Source organism: Cyanistes caeruleus, chromosome 10 (assembly GCF_971803275.1).
Source record: "Cyanistes caeruleus chromosome 10, bCyaCae1.hap1.1, whole genome shotgun sequence".
Classification (NCBI taxonomy): domain Eukaryota; kingdom Metazoa; phylum Chordata; class Aves; order Passeriformes; family Paridae; genus Cyanistes; species Cyanistes caeruleus.
The window spans coordinates 4,666,051-4,687,700 of record NC_141710.1 but is presented as its reverse complement, the minus strand read 5'-3'; the positions used below and the strand labels follow the sequence as shown (position 1 = coordinate 4,687,700).

At 46.7% G+C, this 21,650-nt stretch overlaps 1 long non-coding RNA gene across 3 annotated transcripts; it reads right to left on the bottom strand.

Moving 5' to 3' along the window:
• Positions 1-7,087: 7,087 nt before the first annotated feature.
• LOC111933709 (uncharacterized) lies at positions 7,088-18,414 on the bottom strand. 3 transcript variants are annotated; one of them, XR_015274410.1, is made up of 5 exons: positions 17,386-17,742; positions 12,024-12,171; positions 11,129-11,240; positions 10,738-10,816; positions 7,088-9,789 (listed from the first exon to the last, which is right to left on the bottom strand). It is a non-coding gene; the product is annotated as an uncharacterized LOC111933709 (long non-coding RNA). The 3 variants fall into 3 exon arrangements; XR_002866849.2 differs by lacking the exons at positions 11,129-11,240; positions 17,386-17,742 and adding an exon at positions 18,320-18,414; XR_015274408.1 differs by lacking the exon at positions 11,129-11,240 and having other exon boundaries at positions 17,386-17,568.
• Between the last annotated feature and the right edge of the window lie 3,236 nt (positions 18,415-21,650).

The following is a 21,650-nucleotide window of genomic DNA, read 5'->3' as shown; positions in this document are numbered from 1 at the left end:
TTCTGGCAAATAAGGAATTAATCAGATTTGTGATCCAGAAATTTCTATGAAATTACCTAAATTTGATGTTCGTACATTCCTAAATTAGTCCAGTCAAAAATAGGGGCAAAGTGAAAAAAAAAAAATAAAATAAAACGAAATGTCTTTAAATAACTTGGACACTTCCAGGGATGGAGCAGCCACAGCTTCTCTGGGCAACCTGTGCCAGGGGCCTCTCCACCCTCACAGGGAAGAATTCCCTCCTAACATCTGATCTAAACTTCCTTTCTCTTAGTTTAAAACCATTCCCCATTGTCCTATTACAATCCACCCATGTAAAAAGACTGTCTACCTCATTTTCATAAGCTCCTCTGAGCTCTCTCTTTTCTAGGCTGAACACCCCCAGCTCTCCCAGCCTGGCTCCAGAGCTGCTCCAGTCCCTGGAGCATCCTCATGGCCTCCTCCAGACTTGCTCCAAAAGCTCCATGTCTTTTCAGTGCTGAGTACTCCAGACCTGGACACAGTGCTCCAGATGGAAACTGGAGTTTCATGAGGGTGGAGTAGAGGGGGAGATCTTAAATTGATATATATCCAAGCTGAAGGAGCTGCAAACCTACACACATCAAAGGTGTTTGCCATATGGAACCGTTCCATCAGGGAACTCTCAAGCATCCTGCAATTACCCAGCAGCATAAATCTCCATATGGATGCACAGCAGCATAGGTAGGATTGCACACATAAACAAGGTGAGGTTTAGACAAATGGATGCTCTAAAGAATTAGAGATGCTCATAAAGCTTGATTTCATTTCTCCTCTTCATGTACCTGCTCCTGGCTTAGATTCAAATGGTTTTTTGCAGGGGGGTCTGTGCCTCATCCAGCATGCTCAACAGTGATCCTTTCATCAGCAGCTCTTAGATATTTTTCTGAGTTTTAAGTGCATCATCTGTGCTTGCACTGTGTTCAGATCCTGCACTGTCTAAACCCCAATCATTTCCAGAGAGGTGCTTTTGTTTGCAGAGCTGAACCAAACTAAAACACCTAAACCAGGTATTGAGCCGGGAACAATTTTTGACAGTACAGCCAAAACAGCTCAGCAAATTTCACACAACTTGATGGGCTTTGGGACAGAAAAGATTCAGAGGGGAGATCTCCCCAGCCTTGGAGACAGCGTAAAAATGATGCTTGTAATGATGGTTCCTGAAAGTTCCCACTCTCAGAACTCTCACCTCAACCCACCTCTGATCCCAGGTGAAGGAGATGTGGGCACAAAGCGACTGGTCCTGCAACCAGCTGGGATGAGCAGACTGGAAGCTGTAACCTTCCAAGGATTTACACACCTCACTATATAGACAGTCACACCTTCCCTGTTCATCTCCTTGGGTGACCCTTTCTGTATTCCCCTTCTACCTCTGCTCAGAAACCCCTTATCCCACACAATCAGTGAGAAATGCTTTGGCTGTAGGAAATCCACATTCTCATTATTCTGGGGCCAAACCACATACCAGGCTGCCAACCTGCCCTGGGAGGGAGGAATCCTCCTTCCTTCCTTCCTGAAGCCTGAAGGGATGCACAAATTCCAAACAAACTTCAGGGCAAACCTCCTCAGCACATCTGCAGAAGCACCTGACTTGGCCAAAACCAGGGAGTTTGAAGGTGTTGAAAGTCCCAGATCGGTCCCAAAGCCAAATTTCAAGTCCCTGTGAAAATAAAAATAAAGCATGAAAGCACCAGAATTTCTCAACAATGAGGGTGTTGGGGTTTTTTCCCTTAAATAACTGGAAAACAATGCCTTTTGCCAGTATCACACTCTTGGAACTGGTTAAACTCGATTTCCCTCCTCCTTCCCCTCACACACACATATTCATATACACAAAGCCCAGCCCGAGCCAACGGCCTGCAACTGAAAATTTCAGCCTGAACTGCTCCATGTTGGCAAGGACAAAGCATTGGAAAAGAGAATCTTTTAATGGGAAATGTTTGGCAACCTGAATTGCAGGCACCACTGCCAGCTCCACCAATAATTATAGCTTAGTTTAGCAATCATCTGTGTGCTAAAGAATATATTTAACAACAAGGGCATTTGCCAATGACACTCAACTTCCAGCTGAGGAGGGGACAACCATGGGCTGCAAGAGTGACCTTGCACTGCCTGTTTGCCTCCAGACCTTCTGCCTGAGCCACAGGGAGCTGCTCCACTGGGTATTTTAGACAGGCCTCAAGGATGCTTTGGTTCCCTTCCATCTCTAACCTGCCTCAGGCAGAGGGAGAATATCTTATCTTTATATATAAGGTGATGCCTTATTCTCCATGGACAACCAGCAAGAAGGTCTCTTGAATCTTCATGAAGTCTGCAATGGATTCAGAGAAGGGAAACAACACAGTCTCTCTCTGCTCCACAGCTTTCCAGTGGAGCCAGGCAGCTTCAGACGCAAAAGATTTTTCTCTGCGTACACAAATTCCAGCAGCTCCATCCAAACTTGTGCTTTCTGCACATGACAACCATTCTCCCACTGGAAGGCTCTGGCTGAGAGCTGAACCTGTCCCTGTCTGGCTCTTCACCGCTTTTCCAGCTTTTTTCCAGGTGTCTCCTGGTTCATGGAGCACCAGGCACTGGAAGCTGCTAATTCTGGTGGCCCTGGCCCACGTGGGTCTCCACCAGCCACCTCAGCAGCCTCAGCCTGAAGACCACAGTGCACAGAGCCCTGTGAGGCACTGAAGGCAGGCTGGAGTTCTCAGCATCTGGAGGAACCTGAATGAGGCAGATATAGATTAGATACTGGGGAGAAATTCATCCCTGTGAGGATGATGAGGCCCTGGCACAGGGTGCCCAGAGCAGCTGTGGATGCCCCTGGATCCCTGGAAATGTCCACGGCCAGGCTGGATGGGGCTTGGAGCAACCTGGGACAGTGGAAGGTGTCCCTAGCAAGGGCAGGGGGTGGAAATGGATGTTTTAAGGTCCCTTCCAGCCCATTCTAGGATTCAATGAACCTCAAAGAGGAAAATGCCAAATTGTGAGTGTCTCCAAAGAGTTAAATCATCCCAGACCTCTGTCCCAGCACCTTCCATTTGTTCTGGGCTCCAACCCCAAAACCATTTTATTGGTCTCCACTGGTGTTGCTTCAGTTTGGCAGTATCTTTTGTACTGGGGACCACAAACTGCCATCAGAATTCCAGATGTGTGCTCACACTGTTGAAGAAATATGACTTCTCTTGACCTGCTGGCCATAGCAATGTCCTGGGACCCACAGCTTCTGTGCCCTAAAAACTAAATTATGGTCAAGGGCCAGACCTGTACGTGAGGCCATCAGCCCCTGGGCAGGCCTAGAATACTTCTCTGTCCTTCCTAATTTTACCACAACATCAGTGATTTTTTTAAAAAAAAGCAAATGAAAAGAAAGTCTTTGATAACTGTAAAAACATTCATAACTTCATAACTAACTCACACTCAGAACATAGTTAGTAGGGAATACTATGCTTTGAAAATCTTTTATTTTAAATTTTAAAAATAGCTCCTCTATGCCTTCCCTGGTTAGAAACCAGACAGGCAATAAAAAAAGTTTTACCATGGTTAAAAATTCCTTATTTAAACTGGAGCTTTTCCTTTCAAAAGTTTCTGATTCTCACTTGAATTTGGCTTTTCCCTTGAGGCACAGGGATTCATATTCTTTCCAAAGGGTATTTATGCTGGGATTTAATCCTGTCCCTTGCTGTTTGAGTGGCTCTTATAATTTAGAGTAACACACAGCACCCTGCCCTCCCAGCTCCAGGATGACCCTGGCACAAAGGAACATGTTATGAGATGTCTGAAATCAAGTTATTATCTCTTCCATGAATTGAAACCTTCTCAGAGACAATGTTTTACAGATAAACCTTATTTCTAGGTTTCAGCTAATATTCTAATACTATTTTAAACCCAAACATTCTTAATTCTCCCTTTTCTTGTAGATATTAGCAACTCCTTTGTCCTTAATTCCACTTTAATAACATCCTTGTTTTAGAATTTCCATGGGGTTTAAATATTGTCTTTAGCGTTTTAAGCCAATCTCCAACACTTGCCAAAGTTTTACAGTTCCTGGCAAAGCTCCTGGGAATCTTGTAGAGTCAGAAACCAGGGTTTGAGTCTCTCCCCCTCACCCTCCCCATCCATCCCAGCTGGACATGATGCTGTTCAGCCCAAGGAAGTTTGTGACACCAGTTACAGAGGATTTTTTTGGCCAATGCAGAACTGGTGTGATTTGGGCACTAATTGACCAAACCAAACTGCAACCACCTGTCCTGGACATTTGGACCTGGGTGCCTCTGGGATTGCCCAGCTCAGAAGTTGGCAAAGGCAGCTCAGCACAGAGGTACAAGCAGAGCATCTCTGGCCATGTGCAGGTGCAGGGGACAGAGGGGTGGAGTCCTCCTTGAGGAGCACTGGGGAGACTCAACCAGGATGTGGGAGGGCAAAGGAGGTATCCCAACCATAGAATTCTTTGGGTTGGAAAAGACCTCCAGGATCAGAATCCAGCCATTCCCCCAGCACTGCCAAAGCCTCACTGACCCATGTCCCCAGGTGCCACATCCATGTGGCTTTTCAGTCCCTCCAGGGAGGGGGACTCCACCCTAGACAATGATCCCAGGGAGGTGTCATGAGATGCCCAGGAGAGCTCAGGGTATGGACACAGCATTTATTTTCCTCCTGGGAAGGGTGTGAGCATTTTTCCCTGCCTGTGCACCTGCAGGTGACACCTCTGCAAGGACCCAGAGGACTTTGATGCTCAGGTGAATCTGCTGTCACTGCTAATCAATTTCTTCATCTGTAATTAAGAGCCTCAAAAAGGTTCCAGCCCCTCTCCCACCTTCTTGGTCCCTGGTGATGTATTAGAGGTGTCAGAGCAGGACAAGACTCTCTGGAGCCTCCTGAGCCTGTAATGCAGGCTCCTTGTCACCCTGGTCCCATTTTGCATGATGCTGCAATATGTAAATCAAACAAAAGCAACCCTAGCTTTCAGGAACACTTTAAATTTATGATCTCAGGAGCATTGCACTTAGGCCTAATAAAAGTTATGATATGTTGATTAAATACCAGCTGAGGGCTGAAAGAGCACTTCCTGAGCTTTAGAGGGCTGCAGACAATAAATTGAGTTGCCACCTAATTATTCTGGCTGGCTGGGATCTCCACAATGGATCACAAGGCATATTTGTCACAAGGCTGGGGAAGGAGGGCACTGGCCCTTTTAAACTTTAAATTTTTGGGATGTGGGCTCAATCCTACTTCTGCCCAGGCCATAAAGCACAGAGACCTGTCTGCTCTACCAGGTTCCCAGCACATGCACTGCACAGCCACTACATCTTGCACGAGTTCCCTGGGAGATTTATTCAGCCCATGAACCAAAAACAGGAAAAATTTTGTCTGTAATAGGACAAATTCAAGCCCTGTGTACAATGGAGACAGGTGAGATGTGTGCATCATCTACCAGCTTCCTGAGAGGAGACCATAAACCCTCTCCACTGCAGAGAGCAGGTGGAGGAAAGCTCTCCCAAAGCTCAGGGGTGGGTAAGGATGAGCATCCCCACACCCTGACATTACACCCTTAACACAACCAGGAGCTCTCCTGGCAACAGGGAAGTTCTGTAAAAGGAAAAGCCCATAATCAATCTGGATTACCAAAACAGCTTTCTGTGATCACTCACTATCCAAATCCATCTGGCTCAGGCCCCAAGGGGAACACTTCCTTGTGGGAAGGACCATGTTCAGCTGGGATAGGAAAACATCTTGGAACAAATCTTTAAGACACTGGAAACAGGTCTCTGGCACAACGCAGACTCAGTCTTGCCCTTGGTAAGTCATTTATTCTTCTGAGTCCAAACTTTCACCGATAAACCTGCTTCTATTCCTTAATATATTCACAGGATATCATTCCTTAGTATATTCAGTGACACAGTTGCAGGTTTTCTGCACGTGCAGCCCCTGGGACAACACAGACCCAACCTGTTGTACCTGTCATTGGGAAAACAATTTATCCTGGGTGTGCAAGATGATAGAAAGAGTTCTTTAAACAGGGATCCAAAGAGTTGATTCATCCTGAATGAACCAATCCTTTCTTTATTTGGATACAGCTGTAATCCACTGGTTCCATGTAAGAACTCTGCTGCACACTGGTGAGTGCCAACATCAGCTCTCAAAGTACTCCAGAGTTTTTGCCTCTCCATGGGGAATGTGCCTCCAGGCACATGGATCCAGCCTCTTTTCCACACAGAGCAACCCATTCATGCCCAGCAAGAGAGGACTCAGCATTCTGCTTGGGAAGCTTCTGGGATCAGCCCACACCCAATGAACCAAAAGTTACGATGGGTCTTCTGCCCATCTTGTTTATTTGGGGCTGGGAGCAGTGAGAGGGAAGAACAGCATTGGTCTGGGTTTCTAACACCCAATATGATAACTTCCACATTCCATGTGTCATTTCCAGATTCAGAAAAGTGGGAGTTTTTATCCATCAACTGCCAAATCATTCAATCCCTAAAATGCTGAATTAGAACAATGCCACAAAATGCCATCCTGGAATCACACATAATATTATCCTGGATTTTCAAGTGCACTCCAGCAAGGGTGAAAAGTGTAAGGTGATCCAGAGCTGGGTGTCAAGCCACAATAGAATTCAAAATAATTGTGCTGTTGTTTGACAGGCAGTAAAATTCATGGTGGTCTATTAAATCAATGGCAATGTAATGTGGAACACTGCAGATTAAAAAGGAAAAAAAAAGGCAGAGTTCACAAAGGGAGGCCATTGGAAAGAATCCCTTTGGAGCTTCTAATAGGGTTGATTTGTGGCAGGAAAGGCTGATACATGCAAGACAAAATAGAGAAGCGAAAACAAGACTGGGAAAGAAACAGAAAGAGAAAAAGCAAAATAAATGTAAAAGAGGAGATGAGTGAGGGGAAAATGGGAATTAAATCATTGCAAATAAAGTACTAACGAGTTGTTATCATATATAGATGCCTCATTCTTAGCACCTTTCACACCTTGTGCCTGTTTTGTCACAGCCAAGGGTTCCTTCTGCCAGCTCCTGGGTGCAACCTGCTCCAGCTGCCAGGAAGAGACCAATGAATTTAAGTCAGAAAGTGAAATTTCAGAAAGCTTTTATTATCTTCAGCAGAATTCATCCCAAAGGAAGGAAAACCCCTCCAATTTTAGAAGAGGAACTTAAAACACTTGTCTCAAAGCCAGGCTGAGGCACAGTGAGTGTAAAAGTGGTGCTGGAATTCCAAGCATGACTTCCCATGGCTGGATGTATTTTCTCCTGGCTGGAGACAAGTTCCCAATCCCAGTAAGCATCCAGGGTGCTCACACTCTCAGGACCAAAGGCATTTGTGAAGAGGAGTGTGGGTTTGTGCCTGAATGCATTCCCTGCAGAGGGAGCCAAGCCTGGAGATGGCTGTGCTGGCCATGAGGATCACGGAGTTCCAGCTCCCATGGGTAGCAGTAGAAGGATTTCCACTTCCTTCAGAGACTTGGAGCCTGTTCCATAGCAGTGGCTGAACAGGAGGAAACCTTCCAGAGAGCCCTTTCGTTGTGAATTAAGAGGCAAACTGTCCTCAGGGATTCAGGAGAGGCTGCTCCAGCAGTTAACTGCTCTCACTGCCAGCATCTTCTTTTCCTTGGGAATTTATCATACTTCAGCCCAATCAAGTGCTCCCGTTAGAAGCTCTCTGTTCTAGGAGTTCAGTGGGAAGTGCTGGGTCTATTAGAGCAAAGATGCCTCTGGTAGCTGGTGCAGGTGTTGACATTGAGATTCCAGAGTCAAATTACCCTCCAGAGCTTCCTTTTGGGCTCCTGACTCCATCTCATTTGCAGGTGTTTGCTGAACCCACACTTTTGATGCACTTATGCCCCCTCACAGTGTGTGTAGACCACGCCTGAGTCCTGCCTCCCAACAAGGATAATCGCAGCTCCATTAGTGGAGAGAATATCCCTTATTTGCTCCAAATCCCTCCGTGTCTGGGGGACAGCAAAAGGAAGGACACAAACATCCCTTCAAATTCAAAAATCCCTTCAAATTCACTGCCTCCTTTTAGAAAAATATATCTAAATTACAACCTCCTGGAGCCCATCAGTGCTTCCTCATCTTTCTTGCTATTTGATCTTGCATTGAAAAGTACATTGTTTGATTTGGGTCATTTTGGATCAATCAATACATTTTACCAATTCATACAGCCTAGATGAATTCTATAAACTCATTTTTTTTCTCTCCAGCCAGAAAGGTCCACAGCAGTAACCCAGCAGGTCCCAGCCTTCCCATTCAAATATTTTCTCTTCCTCTAAATTACAAGATGATTACACCAAACGGTTTTTAGGGGAGACCTTTTTTCCCCATAACAATGTTTCCTTTTTGTTAAAAATTCCATGCAGGAATACAAAAAGTCTTTGAGATGCAATTTGGATCAGTCTCACCTGCCTCTACCAACCCATAAATTGCCAGTATAAGAAAACTGTAAATGCATTGCATCTCTATTGATAGCAACAATCTTTGCCTTGTCAAGTAAAACTTAGATTCTTTTAGCCTTCACTTAAGGTCTGCTGAAAGCTGGAATGCTAGGTTTAGTGAAGTTTTCAACAGCTCAAAACTTCTTCTACTTCTCCCTCAGAACAAGCTCCATCCTTGTTGAGGTAATTCCTCAACAAAAAAACAACTTCTCAATGTTTTCCCTAATGTGTTAAAAACTTCCACTGAAAGCTACCACCATGCTTCAAATCTGTTTGGCCCTTTTACCGAATTCCCTACAGATGAACCTCAAATCCTTCCAAAATTATAATTAACTTACCTATGGGGACACATCCAAAGAGATCCCAACACAGAAGATGCTTTGTCCTGCCACGAACCTCCCACACATAAGTTCAAAAAAATCAGAATTCCTATCAAATTCACACTCTGCTTCTGCCTAAGGGCTCTCAGGATCTTATGGTTTATTCAACTATGAATTCACTCTTCACTTCTTATTTCTTCTCACTCTGAAGGACAAAGCCCAAAGTTGTTGATGTCAGTTTCCTTGTTTTTACAGATGTTCAAGGCTTGTTATATAAAAATTTATGTAAGACTTGACATAATAGACACATTTGGAATAAATACACTTGAAATACATTATCTGACTGCTGCTATTTGCTTTGACCACCAATGAAAATGGAAATCTGGAGTATCCAACTTGTCAAAAAAAAATTTAGAAGCAGTTGAAGGAAGGATTTTTTCTTCTGCAATTGTTCAGTCAGGACATCATGGACAAGGAAACACAGCTGGGTAGAAAAAAGATGTCAAATATTTTTAGGATTAATAAACAGATGTAGAATGAGGATTTTCCCATTTTGTAGTCTTGAAAATCAGTGGAATAACCCTCCTGGCAAAGCAGACAGGAGATGTATGGATCAAGGTATTAAAGATAACCAGATAGGAACCAAACAGCTCTGGTAACTGAGTCACTGTGTGAAGAGTCACTTGGGATTAGGTATTAGGACTGTGCTGTGTCACCCTGACTAAAGCAGCAGTGTAACTATCCAAGGAATTTTGAAGAGACTTAACACTGTGGATTATAAAGTACCTCTACTTTTGTGTCTCTTTTTTTTTTTATAAATTCATTTTCAGGCATGCTTAATTATATCATGTTTAAAAGTCAGCCAAGTCCTGAAGTTACATTCCACAACAAAAAAAAAAATTAGGAGTTTAGCAAATGAATGTGCTGTCCTTTGGATCCTACTGCAAAGAATTCCTTTGGTTTGAACAGAGCTGTTGTCAGCTGAGGATCTGTCACTGGCTGGCGGTGTCCTTTCACCACCTATAAAACACAATTCATACAATAAACCCAGGTATTGCAGTGGTAATTAAAATCCAAAAGCAATTAGCCTTTTGTTTATTTCACTTGGGAATCCAACTAGAACCTAAATGAGAAAACCAAAATAAAAAAAATCTCTAGCTTAGGCATAGTCCCAGATGCCTGAGTGATGTCCTAATTAAGCTGTATTACAGCATCACAACATAAGCCTGCCCACGTATGAATGTATAGATGTACGTGTGTGCACTTCATTATGTGCTGCACAGCCCTGACAGCCTCAACAACTCATTCCACCCTCCCAGCAAGTGGCAATTGAGGATTGCAAGCACCAGAGGGAAAAACAACCAACCGAGTAACCTGCCTAAGGCTTTCCTAGGAGGACTTTGGGAATGTGCACATTCATCTGCGAGAGTGCAAAGGCTCTGGAAGCTCTTCTTGAGGGAGATTCCTGTAGGATTGCAGGTGTTGAGGTCAGAGTCACCCAGGTTGTGCAGAATGAGAGGACTATGTGTCTGATCTTGAGCGGGGAATTGCCCACACAACCTTCATCAATTGATAAGGGTCTGTCATTGCCTAAGGTTTGTCCCTCCTGACACACAAAGGAAGGTGAAAAATCCTCTCTTCAGACCCTCAGAGGTGACCCCACCAATGGAATTTTCATCCTAGTATGGACTGGATTGGAAGGGACCTTAAAGCTCATCCCATTCCACCCCCTGCCATGGGCAGGGACACCTTCAGCTGTCCCAGGGTGCTCCCAGCCCCATCCAGCCTGGACTTGGACACTGCCAGGGGTCCAGGGACAGCCACAGCTTCTCCTGGCAGCCTCACCACCCTGACAAGGAAGTGGGTTCAAAAGTCACTGGACATCATCATATGAATGAACTCCAGTATTTTGTAGTCTACTCCAGTATTTTGGAGTCTACTGGAATGTTGGTTTCACTCTTCCAGAACCTTTTAAGGCTGGAGCAGACCAGGCTCTTGGCAGGAGTTGGAGGCATCCAGGATTAGGTTCTGGCCATGGGTGCAATGCCTAAATGGAAACAAGACAGGAGAAGGGTTGTTTTACAACTGCAGCTGTGCAGAACTGGAAGCAGGAAAAAATTGGAAATTAATTATTTCTGAAGGACACCATGCCCAAAAACCCCTCTGGAAATGCTGTACCCAGCCTCAGACTAAATAATACACCGATGACATCAACTGCTTGACTGTTGAATTCAAAGTCACACACAGGAATATTCCTATGCATAAAAATAACACCCAACCTCTTCCTTGTGCATTATTAATATCAACCTCCTTGATTTGTATAACTGCATAGTCCATAGGTGTGTGCCCACAAATTCACCTGCAAATGTCTCCAGGAGAATGGCAGGATCGGTGTCTGCTGTCAGTCTGGAGTGAGGAGCAGCACCCAAACCCAGCAGTCAAAAGAGGAATAAAACTGGGGATTATTAACCCTATGAATGAAGCATTCAGCATTTATATTTGTTTTTACAATGCTGTTTAAATAGTTAAACTGCAGTTAATAAGTCACTAGTAAAGGGAACGCCTTCAATTTTACATCATTCTTTCAGGACTTTCAGAGATGCCAAGCAAGGAAGGCACCATTCATTCATCCCTCCTGGCACAGCCTTCCACCTCTTTTCCTGTCTTCCTCCCAAGCTGCCCCTGAGCAGAGAGGTTTGGGAGGTAAAATCCAGCCCAGCTCTGAGCTGACACCCACATACAGCCCCACACAAGTCCCTTGCACCCTGAATTATTGTATGACTGGTATTAAATAAGTCTCAATCTCCATGTAGCACCATCCAATGAGAAAAAATAAAGGTATTTTCCCTGCAAGGCCAGAGAGCCTGTGTCTTCCCTGCCTCTCCTCCATGATCAATTCCCCTTTTCTAATGCCAGGAGCATTTCAAGGCACAGGAGAAGCCACCAGCTGTAACAAGAACATGCCTGGTGAAGCTTCCCCACCTCCCAGCCAGCTGGGAGCCCATGCAGCAGCTAAGCCCTATGCAGGGGTTTATGTGGAGCCTTTGTGCTCCATTTAGCTCACAGTGAACCTCCCAATGGACGTTTTCAGGGAGTAAATGCACCGAGAGGTTCGTGTTTGCAATTGCATGAAGCCCAGTCTCAGGGATCTCACAGCACTACCTGCTACTCCCCAACCAGAGCTTTAATTTCACGCCCGCTAAAAAGTCAAAAAATTAGCTTCCACCGCCCATGAAAGAGTTAATCCAAATCACCTGTATGTGAGCAAAAAAAATCCACCAAACTCCTAAAAGATCCCAGATATTACTGCAGCTTTTCCCTTTTCTGTTTCCTCCATCTTCCTCCACCTCCAAAACATTCATTTTTCTCTTCTCTTCTCTTTGATGGAAGAATGAGCTCAAGCTGAGAAAGGGATAAAATAAACCCAAATAAAAAAAAAATAAAGAAAATAAAAATAAATCCATAACAAACCCCTCTCAAATACTCACCCTTCAAAAGGATAAAATGGTTTCAATTTTGGGCTGTCTCGTCCACTTCCCTCCCCCCTCCCTCCCTAGGTGTATATCCATATCTGTAGATTTAGAGAGGGTTTTTTTTTTTTAGTATTATTATTTAGTTAATATGAATTACAGGCCTCAAGCTGCCTCCCCTCTAAACCCAAAATGAAGCAGCTCTCTTTTTTCTCTCTTTTTTTTTTTTTTTTTCCCCTCTTCTTTCCCCCTCACCAACACGATTTACATTCTCAATGTAATGTATTAAAAAGTTGACAGGGCCGAAAGGATTCACATGATGTCGGCTAAGAAACCCAATTTCCATGATGAATTGCCCGGAGCCCCTGAATCACAAACCATTTTTTCCGCTGCTCAGAAGTTGATTTTTTTTTTTTTTAAATCTTCTTAAAGCTTCTCTCCTAATCTTCGGCTAGAAGAGATGGGTGAAAGGATTTTTTTTTCTAAACTAAGGAAAGTATTAGCATCTTGGTTGTTGTGCATCAAATTTGAAAATGCAAGGTTAGTAATATTTCAAATCGGCTACGGTCCAAGCCACTTGATAAGTGTGCTTGCTGTCTGTGCCTGGCTCTCCCCCCTTCCCAAGTTTCTCTTGGCAGGAGCACAGCGCTACAGCAGCGGCCGCGTGTGCGAGTGTGTGATGGGCGTGGGATGGGGTCACCCCCCACTCCAACTCTCCCTCCTCTTGCTTTCCTCGATTTCCAGCACGGGAGACCCATCCCTGCAATCCGAGCCGTGGAAAATCAAGCAGCACCCAAGAAAAAGCCAAACGCGCCTAATGAGGTTTTCCTTTCGGAAGCGAGCGCTGAGCTCTTCCCTGGGTGCTGGGATTGAATCCCGTGCTGGAGCAGCGTGTCCTGCAGGCACGCTGCTGTGAATATTTGTTTTTAAATGAACTCCTTCCCTCCATGGAGTTCCTGGGAAAAAAAACCTGCAGAGAGGAAACGAGTCATTTTGCCCACTCTAATGAGCTATCCAGCCATTCCCAACAGCAAGGTCTTTAATGAGATTTCCCTCCCTGCTCCCTGCCTTCACCAGCATATGAAAAACAGGAGGTGATCAAGGATTGACTCTGTGGATGAAGGGAAGGACAGTTTCTTCCCCCAGTGCTGCTGCTTCCAAGCTGCAGCGTTCTCGTCTCCGTCATTTCTAGAGTGCTCCTGCTGCTTCCCCAGGCAGGAGGAAAACCTTGGCAGCCAGAGGATGGAAATGCTGCCCAAATGCTTGAGGCTCTCAGGAAATGGCTCACGCCCCTCGTGCCAGATCCAAACCCTGGGAAGATGAAGCAGCACAAACATTAAGGGCTCCCAGCAGCAAGTTCTGCATACAAAGAGTGGGGTCAGGGACAGGGCTGGCAGAGCAAGGCTTTTCCAGGGAATGCGTTGCATTTTCCCCTTTCTGGTCCAAAACAGAAGGGATTTGAGGGACACTCAGAATACTGTTGGGATCCAGTAGAGGCCATGACCTCATGCCTGGCTTAGCAGAACAGTAGCTCACACAGTAGCCCAGGAATTTATCCAGAAGACCCAGCACAGAGCTGGAATGGCCATCTAGGGTTATTAGAACCAGCAGGTTAAATACACACCAAGGAACACATCCTGCTCTCCACTGTCAGTCTGCTCCCTTTTTAGTGTCTCCTTGCATCAGCAGTGATCCCAAATTCCCCTATTTTGGGATACAAAGATGTTGTAAACCTGCTCCTGCAGTGCTGTCTCGCTTTGGCCTCAGCTCTCCACACCTTCCTCCCTCTGCATTCTCAACCTCTTTTAGCTCTTCCCTTACATGCCTAAAGGCAGGGAGTCAATTGTATCCATCATTTTGCATATAAATTTCTCCCCCTGTGGAACAAAAAACACCTCTGCTCTGACAGAAAAGAAGCTGCCTCAAATGTCAGGTTTTTCTTACAAGGACTGGTTCTGTTATGGTGTTATTGACTGGGAGGTGCTGGAATGGGGTGAGTCTCATGACCTTGGTAGAGCTGCCACATGAGCCTCCACTACCTCTGGGTCACAACTGGTCTTTCTCAGAACTGATTGCACCAGCCTATTTTATTTGTACTCATAAAATCACTCCCTGGTCCCCTCCAAGTCGGGATCAGCTCTGGGAGCAAAGCCAGAATCTCAGGCAGTCCCCACCAGTGCATAGAGACCTCAGGGCATCACAGATTAGCTGCAGGCATTGGAAACAAGTCTGGGGACATGAGAGAGGCCACAGTGGCCTCTGGGATCCATCTGCAGTTGAACAGGAGGAACAGGAATCAATGACCTTGGAGACCTCTGCTCATGGCATGGGACCTACGAGTTGAGGAGCTGGAGAGGGAATGTGCAGCCATTCCTGTGTGCCAAGAGCATGGCATCAGACCCTGCACTTCCTTATCACTTGTTCTCCAGCTTGTCCTGTGGATTTATTTTCCAAGGTGCTCCTCTCCCTTCAAATACCAGCCTTCTTCATGAAGAAAACATCTCCTTTTCTCCCAAATCCAGCCTGTGAATTTCAGCTCCCATTTCTATCCTTCAGCACCCAAATGACTGGGTTATGGAGGTTGATTCCTAGAGTATGTTGACAAGACTCTGGACTGAAGCATCCTGGAACCTGAAGCAAGCTCAGTTTTCTTTCCCAGAGCCAGTGGTTGGACTCAAAGATCTTAGGGGGGTTTCCAATCCCTATGGGTCTGTGTCTGGTGATCTCATGCAGAGCTGTAGGATCTGTGTCCAGCAATTGACTCAACCTCTTTCCCTGGTGGCAACATTACAGGAGGGTGATACTGAGGACTAGGTCCCAAAGATAGCCCTGATATTCCTTTCTTCCAGGGACAGAAGCTGATTTTAATGCACAGCTGCTCAGGTGTTGGGCAGGTCTTAAACTCGGGAGTACCATGAGCAATTCCAGCCCTTACAGGTTTAGGAAAACTCAGGAATTCAGCAACCAGGCTTAGGAACTGATCAAGCAGAGCTGCACTCCTGCAATCATGACACTTCCCTGGATTTAGCGCCAGGAGCACATTCATGAAGCAGCAGCAGGAGAGTGATGACCCCCTAGGCATCTCCAGGAGCTAATCCAGCCTCCTCAGGCTGATGAAGGCCCCCTCCTGTGCCCTGAGCTCTCGATCCTGCATGGTTCTGCCTCACAGAGGGCTTGGGAGAAACTTCACATCCCACTGCCCCTCCTGCTCCCAGCACAGAGCTCACAGCCACCCCCACACCCAGACAAGGGCATCAAAGAGCTGATGCACGTCACACCAAGATGATGCAGAGGCTGAGCTTGAGAGGACTGTCAGGACACCTGGAGAAGGTGAAAAACGTCACCTGTGATTGCTGGAGCATGGCAGACCCCAAACACTGAAAGCATTTTATTGTCAGTCATGAGACCTGTGCAACTTAAGGAGTTTTCCTGTGTAGTCCAAGGGCTTGAGCAAATTATAAAAGGTAAAAAAAGCCCAGAGAACTGACTCAAATAAAGTCACCAAAACTCCAGTTGTAGCAGGGAGAAGTATGGAAGCGTTTTTCTTAAATGTAGTGTGTGCACTGCCATCTTTCAGGGAAACTGTGCCTTCCCCTGTCCCAAAAAGCCAAGCAGGTAAATGCACATTTCCAGCACCCTGACAAACTACAGAATCATTTCAGGACATAATTTCCTCAATGGCAGAAATATCTCCTGTATTATTATTATTATTATTATTATTATTAATAATAATAATAATAATAATAATAATAATAATAATAATAATAATTTATTGTTTATTTTTATTATTGTTGTTAATAATATTAATTTATTGTTTATTTTTATTATTATTTTATTATTTTTTATCATTATTTTTATTATTATTTGCCTGAGTGCGTGCACTCACCAAATCCTTGGAAGCTCTTAAAAAACAGCAGATCATTTCCTTCATCAAGCTCCTTCAGACAACACCACAGAACTCAAATGGCCTCTATTCCCCACGGGATGTCACCAGAAGTACCACATTCTGCATGATGCTTTCACAAAAAGCAGCTGGATCACAAAAGCACGAGTGATGCCATGGGAGAAGTCAGGTCTCTCCATGTTTTAAACTAAATAAGAGATATTTGGATTGGATATTGGGAAGGAATTCTTCCCTGTGAGGGTGCTGATGCCCTGGCACAGATTGGCCAGAGAAGCTGTGGCTGCCCCATCCCTGGAGGTGTCCAAGGCCAGGTTGGAAGGATTTGGAGCAGCCTGGGATAGTGGAAGGTGTCTCTGCTCATGGCAGGGAGTGGAACGGAATGGGATGATTTTTAAGGTCCCTTCCAACCCAAATCATTCAGTGATTTTTTGGTTGGATGTCCAACTTGGAATTTGCTTCACACCCAAGCTTTACATTTAGGTGCATTCAGAGCATGTCCCATCTGGATTATGTTTTTCATCCATAAATTTCAAAGCAGTGGAAAGCCCTTAGTGTGACAACCAGAAGGTCCCACACAGCAGGGTCATTCCCATGAGGTTGCATCTGTACCACACAGCAGGAAGCTCCACCACTGTCCAAGGTGGGATGAGCTGAGAGCCAAGGATGATCCCAGCACAAGCAATGCCCTCACCAACCATGGCACAGCCCCTCAGCACCACAGAGCCCACCCAGTGCTGGCAATGGACTCCACCAGCAGCCCCTGACACAACGAGGGGCTGGACCAGTCCAAGGCCCATCCCAAGAGACCCCTCAAAAGATGGGGCAAAGACAAGCTACACCAAACATACATTCCAGCCCTGCCCAGGAGAAAGGCAAGACTGGAGACAAGCACACTTGCAGCAGGGCCTACACCAGGAGCAGACACCCAGGTCTGGGATTAAATGGAGTTCCTGAGCCCATGGGCAGCTGGGTGTGTGTGGGGCACGGTCCCAGGTGAACCTGCTCCAGATGGTCGAGAGGCATCAGGACACTGAGGGCTCTGGCTTTATGCCAGGGCTGTCCACAAAACCAGAGTCAGCTCCCTTCTAAACAGCTTCTAAACCTATGAAAATGCACAGAGAGCATTGGAAAGTCTGTATTTCTTATAAAAATCATTCCTGGGCACTGAGAGGTTGGAAGATCATCCTGCTTCAAAGTGTGGCACAGAAATACCCCTTCCTTCCCAGGAGCCCACATCCTCACCCAGCTTCTTGCCTTCCGTCCTGCGAAGGACAGAAAGACAAGGGAGGAGAATGTTTCCCAGCTCAGCCTCGGGCTGCTGGGGGACAACCGGGAGCCTCAGTCTCCTGTCCAGCCATGCTGGCCAGGCAGAGTTTCGTGGGTGCTCCGGGACCGCAGGCAGCTGCCGGTGACTACAAAGACAGCAGCAGCCTCCAGTGGCCAGCTGGCAAACAACACCAGCGTGGCAACACGGCCAGAGTTCCACACAAATTGCCTCATGGCCAATGTGCCATGGTCAGCACCAGCGTGGCTTCATCCCCAGTGTCCCTTGGCCAACACCACTGTGGCCTTGTATCCAGTGTCCCACAGCCAGCACCACTGTGGCCTTGTGCCCAGTGTCCCAGAGCCAGCACCAGTGTGGCTTTGTGCCCAGTGTCCCACAGCCAGCACCAGTGTGGCCTTGTGTCCAGTGTCCCAGAGCCAGCACCAGTGCGGCCTTGTGCCCAGTGTCCCACAGCCAGCACCAGTGTGGCCTTGTGTCCAGTGTCCCAGAGCCAGCACCAGTGTGGCCTTGTGTCCAGCTGTCTCACAGCCAGCACCAGTGTGGCCTTGTGTCCAGTGTCCCACAGCAAAGACCAGTGTGGCCTCACACCCAACACTCATGTGCAAGGTCCCATGGCCAAAAACAATGTGGCCTCATGTCCAGTGTCCTACAGCCAATGCCAGTGTGGTTTCATCCTCAGTGTCCCACTGCCAGCACCAGTGTGGCCTCAAGTCCAATGTCCCACAGCCAACGCCATTGTGGCCTCTTGCCTGATGTCCCACAGCCATTGTCACCATGCTCTCATGTCCAGACTCCCATGAAAATGCCAGTGTGGCCTCATGTCTGACCCACAGCCAACATCAGTGTGGCCTCACATGTGGCATCACACACCAAACACCAGTGTGACTTTACCCCCAGTGTCCCGTGGTGAATTCCAGTTTGGCCTCACATCCAATGCCCCAAGGCCACTCTCAGTGTGGCCTTGTGTCCAGCATTCCCTGGTGACAGCAGTGTGGCCTGGTTCCTGACATCCCACAGCAAACACCAACACGGCCTCGGACCCCAAACCCAGGGCAAACAGAGGCTGTGTTTGTGGCTGTACACCCTGTGTCCTCCATGCAGCACATCCCCACCATCCCTCCCGTCACATCCAAGCCCACAGGGGCTCACAATTGGCCCACAGCCAGAAAGATGTCACTCACTGAATCATGAAATCTCTAAGGTTAGAAAAGCCCTCTGAGATCACGGTGTCCAACTGTTCCTTCAGCACTGCCAAAGCCACCACTGGCCCATGTCCCCAGGTGCCACATCCACACAGCTTTTAAATTCCCCCAGGGATGGGAACTCCACTGCTGCCCTGCCCTAGTGTGCCAGGGCTGGACAACACTTCTGGTGATGAACTTTTCCCAACTAACCAATCCAAACCTTCCCTGGTGCAACCTGAAGTCTTTTCCTCTTGTCCTGTCACTTTTTTTGGGGAGAAGAGACCAACACCCGATGAAACCCTTCTTACCCAAAAGACAACTTTTTATGATGCAAGATGACTCCCGGTCCTCAGTGCCACCGTGTCACCAAGGCCCTCAGTGATCTCGTGACATGGCTGTGCCTGCTGCAGGTCCCCAGGTCTTCACCCTGGTTTTCCTTCTGTGCTGCAGAGGGAGCACCTTGCAGAGCAGGAGCCCACCCAGGTGCCTGGACAAGCTGCAAAAAGAGGAGTGGGTGAGCTGTTTTCTTGTTGTCTGTTTTCCCTGAGTCCTTTGAAATAATCACAAACACAGCAATTATTGCAAAGATAAAATGCCAAGGATTACAGAATCCTCACAGGCAAAGCTCCCCATCAATTAACTAAACCAAGCCTTGCTGTAAAATATAATCCACTACAAGAAGCCACAGCAAGAGAGAATTAAATTTTTTCTAAAAAAAAAGGCACAACAAATAAATATTTGTGGAAGAAACTGACGGGAAGGAGAGAGGAGGGATTTTTGTCAGAGATCACTATCATTTTGTGTGCTTGTATGTCACATGTAAGCACCAAAAATATCTCAGCATGGAGCAAGCCAAGGCACAGTGTGAGGTTTCAGATTTAACTGAGGGACTTGGCAGTGTCATGAGTTTGGGGGTAACACACACAAAGAAGATGGGTCAGGGGTTTTAAAAGTGGTGCATAAAATTGGGGTTCTCAGTCCAGTTTAGGGACAAAGAGCTGGAATAACTCTCTGGGATCATCAAGTCCATCCCCCCACATCATGTTGTTTCATCCTCCCCTCACTCCCATGTCAGTGCAAACCTCACTTCTCTCCAGGGAGGGCTGAGTCTGGGGGATGGTGGAGGGGCTCCTCCCCAGGCCCCCTGCTCTGCTATCAGGAACTGATTGCTGCAGCCAGCTGAAGTTTCTCCCAGTTCAACCCCATTTCTCCCAGCATCATCATCCCCTTGGAACCAAATGAGCCACCAACCACTCCAGTGCACTCTGGGTGTAGAGGAAGCAGCACCCAAACCTCCTACCACAACCATAGACTGAGCAATTAATTACCATTTTAATTGAAGTTTTGCCTTGTAACTCTAGTCAGGAATCAAACATCAATATTGTAGAATCAGAGAATCATGGAATGGTTTGGAAGGAACATTAACACCCACCTCATCCCACCCCCTGCCGTGGGCAGGACACCTTCCACTATCCCAGGTTGCTCCAAGCCCCATCCAACCTGGCCTGGATCACTTCCAAGGGGAGATGCTGACCTGAAGTGAACATGTGTCCTTCTGGGGAGCCCAAAACCAACACATCTGGCAGTGGTGGGCACTGATGAGCACCACGAAGCTTTGGGGACACATCCACCCAAAGCTCTGGGCTCCCGTGCCACTTGGGGTTGCACCTGTGTTGCATCAATTGGGGTGGCTGTGCCACACAGCCTCAGCACCAGGTTGCACCTGGAATAAAGATAACAGCCATGTGTGACCAAATTTGGGGTTATGGTTCAGATGAGCCTCCCATTTCTCCTTCTCCTCTGTTTCTCTGCTGGGTGTTGCACCACATGTTCTTCCTACACCCATGTACAGCGCTGAGCACAAAAGCCCTCGGTACTGGGGGAGCTCTGGGCTCTCCAGGCGGTTACAACCACATCCCAAATCTGCTCTTCTGCTTTGTCTTCCTTTGGAAACCCCAAGCTCTGCTGCTGCAGCGGAGACAAATAGTGAGAGACAATCAAAAAGGTGAATAAAAAGTTGGAAACACACTTAAATGACAGCTCAGGCTGGAAATGTGTGTCTTCTGTTTGTTTTTCTTTGTAGCCCGCCCTGAATATCCCTGCTAATTTTCAGACTATTGCTGGAGTGTACAGAAGAATTGCTGATGACACATTTTCCTAACACACACATTACACAAAAGGAGATTAAATTTTAGCCTCTTTTAGGGACTATAAAATCAGATTCATCCTAACGAAACAGCAAATAAAAAGGGGTTTCCCTTTTCTTCCTCAATCTCTTGGCATTTTTCCTCCTGTGGTTTTATTCCTCTCCTCCCCCCTCCTCCTTCTCCCCCGTTATCTGTGTTTCCTGCTCATTCCAACTTGATGACATGTTGCTGGGACAACTAAGTCTCGTAACCTTCTTAACTTTGCCATTGTTACTGCCTGGAGTGTATTTAGGAGAAGTGTTTTAATTTCTTTTCGAATGCGCAGCGCCTGCCCCGTCGGAAGATATTAGAAATGGGAAAAGGGGAGGGGGGAAGCTTTTCTTCTCTAAATGTCTGCTATTCAAATCATCTCTTTTTTTATTTCCTTTAAACCCATCATTTGTATGCTGTAGGTCGCTACTTTAAAACCCAGCTCGCTGTTGCTGAAAGGATCACCCGTATAATGATGTCATCCATATTCAGCTGGAATCTTGGCTCCGCTGGAGCCCAGCGCTTCCCTCCTCTCCCGCTGGAAGCTCAGCCGCCGGCTCCCCACTGCTCTGCGCTCACCTGGAATTTGGGAATAAGCTGGCTCGGCTGGAGGTGGGGGAGGAAGGGGTTCCTGGCAGGAGGTGCATCATGCGCATGGAAAGATGCCGTGGTGTGCAGATACTAGAGCAGGAGGCAGTAAAAACTCCTGGATTGGAGACCATTCTGGTGGAAGGTCCTTCCTTGGGGTCACCCTGTCACAGGAGAATCACCTGCTGTCACTGACATCGCAGCAGAGAGAGCTGGGGGTGTTCACATGGAGAAGAGAAGATTCCAAGGAGACCATAGAGCCCCTTCCAGTGC